The 9,769-nt window shown below is 47.2% G+C and overlaps 1 pseudogene; it reads left to right on the top strand.

Moving 5' to 3' along the window:
* The first annotated feature begins 1,722 nt into the window (after window positions 1-1,722).
* Window positions 1,723-7,345, top strand: LOC109733121 (uncharacterized; annotated as a pseudogene).
* Window positions 7,346-9,769: the final 2,424 nt, after the last annotated feature.

Here is a 9,769-nt window from a genome sequence, read left to right as displayed (position 1 = left end):
CCTTTGACATGGTGTATATGAACCTATAATGTATTAATGTAATTCATTCACGTGTGTAGTATGATTCTGGAGAAGATGTGTACAAGGGCAACATCGCGTCCTTCACAGCGAAGGAGGTGGAGAAGATCAAGGCCAAAAGAGTTGCTTCCTTCTACAACCGAAAGATCAAGAAGTGGCACTGCCCCTACTACACCACCAAGCTAAAGCCAAAGGATGGCCACTTCGATCACCTTGTGTCTCATGTAGAGGATGTAGCGATTCGCGGGGAGGACTACATGATCAGGGGGCAGCATGCTGCCCTCGCGAAGGCCCTAACTCCGGTGTGATGTGATGATGTGATGAACTGAATGTGGCAGCATGTTTTATCTTTATCTTTTGGGTTACTTTTGGTAAACTGAATGTGGCTGTTTATGATGTGAGAACTGAAACTATGGTAGTAATGTATAATGCTATCTATATTTGTCTGTCCTTCAATTTTGCTGTGGTGTATGGTTAGTTTTGTTTAGATGTTGTGAGCTATGAGTTTAGGTGCTGCAATGATCACACATGTTGTTTCAGTGTTGCTTCACTTATCAGACATGCTACTTTTTCTCACCAGTTTAGGTGCTACAATGATCACACATGTTATTTCAGTGTTGCTTCACTCTTCAGACATGCTGCTTTTCACTGATCATAAAGGATTATTATCCTAATTATTTGTCTCATTTTTATTCATCAAATGCATGTTTTTTCCCACCAGCATGTCTCATTATCCGATGTTTTGAACTGACATTCGACAGGACAGTATAAATTCAAAAAAATGCAAAAAAATTAAACCTTGGCAAACTATCTATATTTGTGTAGGAGATCATGTGTGCAAAATTTGAGGTGATTTAGAGGAGGTCAAAGAAATTTGAATTCGAGAAATGTGCTCCAAATGAGCTCCCAGTCTAGGGTAAACAACCTCATTTGTAATCAAGTTTTTTTGGACCTACTCTAAATGATCCAAATGTTTTTATTAACACCTATTCAATCTATATAGTGTAGATTCGAAGTCTCACTATTTTTGAATTAATCTTCATATTTTTACATTTTATTTTGAAAAAATATGCTTTAATATAAAAACTATTAAAAACACATTTAAAATATGAAAATGGAAAACTAAGTTCAGATCCTTCTTATTCACTTTGAAATAAAGATTTTGTGATTTTTTCTTTGATATTTTTATATTTTTCAAAAACAGAAGGTAACCCTACCTCCTCTCCTTGAAGTCTATGAAATGTTGTATGTGATAGCTCATATGTGTGAAGGTTTTTTTATGCAAATGACCATAGACTAGGTTTATGATTTTTGGTTGGTAACATGTCACATAAGAGAACATTGTGCGCATGTTTTATATATTTTTGATGTTTTTAATTAATGGTGCTCATTTGACCTTGATCATGCCAACTAGGCTTTTTTCATGAAAATGACCATAGACCGAGTTTAGTATTTTCCTCGTTAGTGTGTCTTATAAAATGACGAAGGCTTCATATTTTTTCAATTTTTTTAAATTAGTTATGCTCATTCAAAGCCTTGGAAACCCCGTTGACCAACTCAAAACCCCGTGGGGTTTCGCCTAACCCTAGCTCCGAACATCAGCCATCCAATCATACCCTGGCGCCAAGCGACATCCCTCGAATGTGATCTTCTAGAAGGAATTCGGTGGGCTGGCTGCGTGCAGGCTCCACGCCGTTGGATCTCATGGATGGCTCTGCATCGTTGGATCGTGGGGCGATCCGCGAGAGGCGATCCTGTTGGTTGTGCTCAGCTGCTCGCCCACCACCGACTCCGCGAAAAAACCATAGTTATTGGGCCCAAAAGGAAACCAAGCTCTGGTTGGGCCATCGAATTGCGTTGCTTTTTGGAACCTTTGCTCTGTTTTTTGTGAACGTGATGGCTCTGTTTTTTTTTGCATCGTTTGAAATTACACAACAATTGACATTGCCTAGAAAATTTAGTTCTTTTTGTTCAATACAAATGCAAAATGACCAAATTTATAAGGGCCAAATTTATTTTTATCATGCAAAATGGACACAAACTATTCAAAAATTGTCTCTTTTTGTTCATATAATATATATGACCACGGATTCCCACGTGTGCAATTAGCTTATTTTTCTTCTTCTTTTAAAACCACGGGTTCCCACGCATGTACACTCCCGATGCCGCGGTGGGTGTGAAAACGGGCTACTTCACATTTGACCCCGTTATTGCCACGGCGAAATAACACGTAGCACTACGGCTATTTAAGCCACCCTCTGCCTGTGCCATCCCTCATCCATCTCCCATCCTCTGCCATCTGCCCTTCTTGCTCTTCGACCCCTTCTCCTTCTTCTGCCCATCCCTCAGCCATGCAGTACACCGGACCAACCTACCGCTTCCCACCCACCGTGCCGGAGAGGCTCTACCCTACCGGCGTGTACGTTGAGCGCACACTATGTGTGTGGGCGATATCAAGGTGGAGGACCGCAAGGAACTTCACCGAGTTCTTCCTTGCGTCCGGCTACCACCACCTCCCGCTGGGATCTCCAACGATGTTCCGCGTCGAGGAGGTCATCCAAAATGGGGTATTTTGGTGTTGCTGTCCTTGCCCACTTCACCAACACACTCGACGCCTTCTACCTCCTCGGCCGGGTGTTTTGGTGTGGCTGCGAGTTCATTGCTTTCACCACCCACAACATGTTCACGGAGTACACCAACATCTTCCCCACCGCGTCGCGCATGCACAATCTTCCATACCCCATCTACAACGCCCCGGAGGAGCAGTGAAGGGCGCCCGGAGGAGGAGCGAGGTGGAGAAGGTGGCGGCTAGGGTTCTAAACCCTCTATCTTTTTTCGAGTCTATGTTATGTTAAGTTGTAATTGAACTATGTTGGAGATGCTATGGGCTTGTTGGCCTTTTTATTAAGTTCTATTATTAAGTTTTCTATCTATTCTATTAAGTTCTTCCTAGTTTGAGCTATGTGATCGTGCTATGGGATTGTTGGCCCTATCTACATATTGGGACTACATATTACTTGATTGTTTTCTTAGAGAGCTCGCTTTGTTAGTAACCACCTAGTGCATGCAGCCACAATGAACCCTTCTCTTTTTTTTACCCAAGCCACAAATATGTAGCCACCTAGCTAGAAGAGAGGAACCAGCGATAGTGACCATCGCTGCATCCGTGGCGGCTGTCGTGCAAGAAAGCTGATAGGTCAGTGCATCGTGGCGACACACATCGGCGCATGTAGGCTCGGTCGGCGCATCGTGGTGGCGCGCATCGATGCATGCAGGCAGGCTTTGCTGGGTGCATTCATAGCAGGCTTCTGTCATGGCGGTGCGCGCATGCATTTAATGCAAGGGACGGCCCAACGAAACCACGGCCCAACGGTCGAACAGCGACACCGCCCAATGCGGCCCCACTTGTCAGGTCCAACGGGCAACACAGTCCAGCCATTGACCCAACGACAACGTTCGTTGTGACCAGTTCTGAGGGTTTCGGGCAAGGGAGTGGGGAAAACTGAGCAACAGTTAAGAGCGCGGGGATGAATGAGTAGAGCTAAGGAACCAGGGGCACAAATGTAAAAAACCCTTGATATTTTGGTCCAATTGGGATGTTGTGAAAATAATATTTACATGATGATATGTTATGTCTATATTGGTAAAACTCCACAATGGATATTGGCCTATATAGCGGTCGTGTCGGCCTAGATTTAAAAGCTTGGGTGGGCATGCGGTTGCAGTCAGTTTTCAACAAGTACAACTAAAAGTCACTGGTGGACATGCAACTGGTTGCACAATTTTTTTTTATTCACTTCGTTTCAGTCACGTTAGGGAGCATGAAGTTGTAGTTGGGTTACCATGCTTGCAAGTGTAGTGTGGTGACGAACTAACCAACAAAAAAATCTATCACCCTAGTTACAACCACATTGGAAGCATGTAGTTTGCAGCCGACTTACAATGATTGTGGTTCCAGAAGTATATTGGATGACACACAATTAGCTGCGCACAATAAAAATACACGCACCTGTTGCAGTTGTATTAGGGGCACACGGTTGCATTCGGTTTATGACTCTAGCGGTTGCAAAGTGTAGTGGTGGGCATGCAAATAACCGAGAAAAAAATTTGCAACCCAGTTTTGTGGAGCATGCAGTTGCAGTCGGGTTATTTCACTTGCGGTTGCACTGTAGTGGTGGAAATTTAACTAACCAACAAAAACCCCTTACCGGCCTAGTTGCAATCATTTTTGGAGCATGCAGTTGTGATCGAGTTACAACACTTGCGGCAACAAGTGTAGTGGTGGACATGCAACTGACTGCACAATAAAATATACCGACCCAGTTGTAGCTGTGTTAGGGGGCATGTAGTTGCATTCCGGTTACAAACATTTGAAGCTAAAAACGTGTGTTGGTAGACATGCAACTGCCAAACAAAAATCATACCAGTCCAATTGCAGTCGTGTTATGGGACATGCAATTGCATTTGGATTACAAACACTTACGGTTGCTAGTGTAGTGGTGGACATGCAAACTAGCCCCCAAAACCTTTCCACCCCTATCGGTGTACAAAAGTAGTGGCCTTTCTGTACCCCTTTACTTGTGCACGGGCTGTCATAGCCACACCTGCGGCCATGCTTGGCGGGGCAGAGGAAGCAAAGGTACAAGACTGCCAAGGCAGTGCTCAAGCCAGAAGCATGAAGAGCAAAGGGGCAAGATGGATTCCCCCCGGCAACACCCTTGCCGGGGCGGCCTACATAGCCCCGACAAGAGCCTTGCCGGGGCAACTTGCCCCACACCAGCAAGGCTGCCACCCTTGAGCCTGAGGGCTCTAACATATCGACAACATCAAGAACAAGACTCAGGGGCGCCTGCGTGGTGGCATGTAGATATTTGCGAAGACCAGAGGCCTGCGAGTCTAGATAGAAACCAGAAGACGAAGACCCCTGGCAAGATCCTTGCCGGGGACAGACGAAGACCCTCGGCAAGATCCTTGCTGGGGACGATCGAAGACCCCTGGCAAGATCCTTGCCGGGGACGCCTGCGAGACCCCGGCAAGACCCTTGTCGGGGACATCTGCGGGGCCACGGCTAGGCCCGCACCTGCCAACGTTTCGCTGCCCCGCGGCCGTGCCAACGCGGCAACCAGCCCGCCGACTAGGCAAGCGCTTGCGTGGCGGCATGAAGCTTCTAGGCCAACTAGTCAAGCGCTTGCGTGGAGGCATGCAGCTTCTAGGCCAAGTAGTCAAGCACCTGCGTGGTGGCATGCAAATCTTCGTGAAGACCCTGTCACCACCCCAGCTCAGCAACCAGCCAACCAGCACGGCGCTGCATGCCTCGTCAGCTTGGATGCGCGTCGAAGCAGGGCGAGGCGGTGACGGACAGGACGAGCTCTGTTGCTGCCCCCGATAAAGCAAGAGGGCACGTCGGCAGCGCATTAAATGCGTTTGTCCTATGGTGCCAGGCGATAAACTTGTACACTGTAGATACTTTCCACCTCCTGTGTGCCACTGTGGTGACCCCTTTGACATATAAAAGGAGGCCCGAGGCGTACGGTGGAAGGATTCGGACTTTTTGGACTGGGCTTGCACCGCAGCTAGTTCAAGAGCTCAAGAACACCAAATAAACACAGACAAGCAGGACTAGGGTTTTACGCATCATTTGCGGCCCGAACCTGGGTAAAAATCCCCTCGCGCAGATCTTTTAGACCTGCTCTTCCCGCAGCTCCATGCCCCGCCAACCGTAGAAGGGATTCCCCGGGATTCCATAGGTGCCGTTTCCCCCGACAACCCCTAGTGGTTGTTGCATTGGGGCCATGCTGACACGTCTGGGACTGTGCAAAAATGCAGCCTAGCTACAAACAGTTGCAGTTACAGAAAATACAGGTGGTGGAAATGCCAACTAGACAGACAGAACAAGATGGAAGGAGTGGTTAATAGGAGGAAGGAGACAAGACACAGTCGGCTGGATTGAAATGTAACTCCTCTCCTCTCTTAGAATGTGAAAGAAAAAATAGCGAAAATACCCATAAAACCCAGCGACAAATGCACATAAGGGCATCTCCAACGCGAGCTCTCAAACTACCCGCAACCGTTCGGACCGAGCTGTCCGGACGCATTTTTCCATCACACGGTACGCAGTGTACACCATCATTTGTCCATTTGGGAGGGGTGAACACTATGCCATGATAACCAATGGACACCACCATTTGTCGAGAAAATATTTCCTTGCGTTTCACCAAGCAGCTGATAGGCGCAACAAGGAAGGTGGATGACGTGACTGGTACGTTCGCCACAGCCGATTGGTGGGTGGCTCGGTCAATGCATCTCCCACGACCATGTTCGCTACTCCATGGCTAGGTGGACGCGTGACGAGCAGTGAGGTGGCGAGTGCTCTAGTAATGGCTAGGGTGTTGGGGGAAGACAAAGTTGAGTTGGGAAAAGGAGGGGGAGAAATTGGTGGACTATCTGCGAACGGTGTGTAGACATCTAAGAGCATCTCCAACAGCGGCGCCAAAAGACGCGCGCGCGGGGTAAACTTTCACTTTAGCGTGCGCGGGACGTTTTGGCGTGCTCCAGCGGCGGCGGGAAACTAGCGTGCACGGGAAACGATTGCGCGCGTGGGAAAAGACGGCAGCGCGCGCAAGATTTGGCGCACCGCTTCGAGCGCGCCTATAAATTGCCGTGCTCGCCACGCGGCCTCCACACTACCATGCGCGCTCTCCCCGCTACTCTGCCGCTCTCGCTGCTTCCTTGCCCCCGCCACCACCGCGCCACCATGCCGCCACGCCGCCGTGGATCGCCTGGCTACCGCGGCGTCCGCGAGCGCCCCGGTGGCACCTACTACGCCAAGATCCGGTCTGGCGACGTCCGGCTCGGCGTCAGCACGTTCGGGACCGCGCACGAGGCCACCCGCGCGTACGACGCGGCAGCGTGGCGCCTAGAGAGGCCGCCGGCATAGATGAACTTCCACGACGTCTTCACGCGTGAGCAGGCGCAGAACATCGCCCCTCCGCCTCGTCTTATCACGGACCAGGACCATGTGGACCACCGTCGGCGGCAGCGCCGCCTCCTCGTCGCCGAGGAGGACGAGCGAGCCATGGCGGAGTGGCGCCGGCGCCACCCGGAGGACGTCATGGCAAAGAACGCCTTCTGGGCGGAAAGGACGGCAAAGCGCCGCGCGGAGCGGTTGGAGAGGCGTCGGCGGAAGGCCCTGGCGATATCGCAGTGCGATATCATTGAGGCAGGTGGCGTGTCGATCTTCGAGGATAATGATCCTCGTTGGAATGACATGTGGATCGATACCTCGAACAACACCAGTCCAGATGAGGACGAGGACGACTCGGAGTAGGGTGTAGTTGCACCATAGTTCATCTAGTTGCACCGTAGTATGTAGTTGCACTGTAGTTTTATCTATCTATGTATTGTTTATCGATCTACGCCATGAACTATGTAAAATATCTACCTATCGTTTTTATTATCTATGAAAGATGTATCTTTTTTATTTAAAAAATATGTATGCAATGTTTCGTGCGATAGCGTGCCTGCTGGAGCTACGCGCGCGCTAAATGTTAGCGCGACTGCTGGAGCCAGCGCGTCCCGCCGCACTTTTCCACACAATGGGCATGCTGCAAAGTACTTTTTAGCACGCGGCGTGTTCGGCGGCTGTTGGAGATGCTCTAAGGGAGAGCATGTTGGATAGCGCCCCTCCCAGTCTTCATTTCTAAGTAGCTACAACACAGAGCCTATTTTTTCTAGCCAAGCAACCTTACCACATAAGTATGTCATGCATGCAAGTCATAAATTATTATTTTTGTAGTACTCCATATATGCAACGCAATCACATCATCAATGCATGCATGTTAGTAATACTTTTTTCCCATTTCTCTATGCATGCATCGCTGTCACATCATCAATTCATGTGACTAGTCATAATTTATTTTTGTATTAGATTTTGTATTGATAGTACAAGTGTTGGACAATTGGAGCGCACCTATTTAGTTCACCTCCAGATGGTTTTATAAATGACTTCAATTTTTTCCTCTTTTCGTAGGTTTTTTTATTTTAAGCTCACATTCGCTTCCCATTAGTTTTAGATGATTTTAGCAACTATTTATGCATTCCTTTTAGCAAGGTTCTCATAGCAACACCTGTGGAATCATCTAGTATACCCGAGTGGATAAAACCAGACAGATTGGAGGGATTTGTGACTGCCCCTTGGAGATCCCTAACCAAAAACTATGAGTAGGGCAAATCCTATATGAGACTTACTCGTGAAAATGTCGGGTTGTGGCACAAGGAGGTGAGCGACCTGGGCCGGCCCATGTTCCTGATTTTTCTTGTTGCTTTTCCTGCTACGTGCTTTTCTTCGATTCAGTGTGATTTCATCGGTTTCCTATTTTTGTCCTTTTTCTCTTGGCATTTGTATTCTTTTCATTAGTAAAAGCATATTTTGTGTGTGCTTGTAGAATAATGACATGCATTTATACCTCCCCATGTTGATCATATATGTTTAAACTTTATGGATTGGTACCTTTTAAATACAGTACAGAAGCAAGCGCTTATATATACGCACATGCACTCACCCCTATGAACGCGCACACACCCTACCTCTATGAGCACCTCCGAGAGGCTGAGCTGGCATGTCATCTTGAGATTTTAAGAAGTCACTATAGGCACCTTATAGTCAACGGGAACATCTCCTCCCAGTGAACGCGTATCGTCAGGAATTCTGAAATAAATTCAGGATAACAGCGAGCACCAGGATTTGAACCCTGATGGGCTGGGGATACCATTGTCCTCCTAATAATGTAAAGATTGACGTCAAGAGTGTCGAGAAAGACTATCGTATTGCAATCTTTCGACGCTAAGGATGATGTGACTCGCGTCCTTTTATCCAATAGCTGGAATTTGATCACAATTTTGTGCACAATTCTTGCCTCCATGGACCCAAACTTCAAAATCGTTTTGAAAATTGGGATGATTTGCTACCTCTTGAGCATGCGTTAGTTTTCCCTTGAAGAGGAAAGGATGATGCAGCAAAGTAGCGTAAGTATTTCCCTTAGTTTTTGATAACCAAGGTATCAATCCAGTAGGAGACAACGCACAAGTCACCTAGTACCTGCACAAACAATCAAGAGCCTTGCAACCAACGCGATAAAGGGGTTGTCAATCCCTTCACGGTCACTCGCAAAAGTGAGATCTAATAGAGATAGTAAAGTAAATATTTTTGGTATTTTTATTGTATAGATTGGAAAGTAAAGATTGCAAAATAGTAAACGAGATGCGATGAAATAAAAGAGATGCAATATAATAAGAAAGAGACCCGGGGGCCATAGGTTTCACTTGTGGCTTCTCTCAAGATAGCATGTATGACGGTGGGTGAACAAATTACTACCGAGCAATTGATAGAAAAGCGCATATTTATGAAGATATCTAAGGCAATGATCATGAATATAGGCATCACGTCCGTGTCAAGTAGGCCGAAACGATTCTGCATCTACTACTATTACTCCACACATCGACCGCTATCCAGCATGCATCTAGAGTATTAAGTTCATAAGAACAGAGTAACGCATTAAGCGAGATGACATGATGTAGAGGGATAAACTCAAGCAATATGATATAAACCCCATCTTTTTATCCTCGATGGCAACAATACAATACGTGCCTTGCTGCCCCTACTGTCACTGGGAAAGGACACCGCAAGATTGAACCCAAAGCTAAGCACTTCTCCCATTGCAAGAAAGATCAATCTAGTAGGCCAAACTAAACC

This window comes from Aegilops tauschii, chromosome 5 (assembly GCF_002575655.3).
Source record: "Aegilops tauschii subsp. strangulata cultivar AL8/78 chromosome 5, Aet v6.0, whole genome shotgun sequence".
NCBI lineage: Eukaryota > Viridiplantae > Streptophyta > Magnoliopsida > Poales > Poaceae > Aegilops > Aegilops tauschii.
The sequence above is the reverse complement of the archived record's forward strand: the minus strand, read 5'-3'. Positions and strand labels throughout refer to the sequence as shown.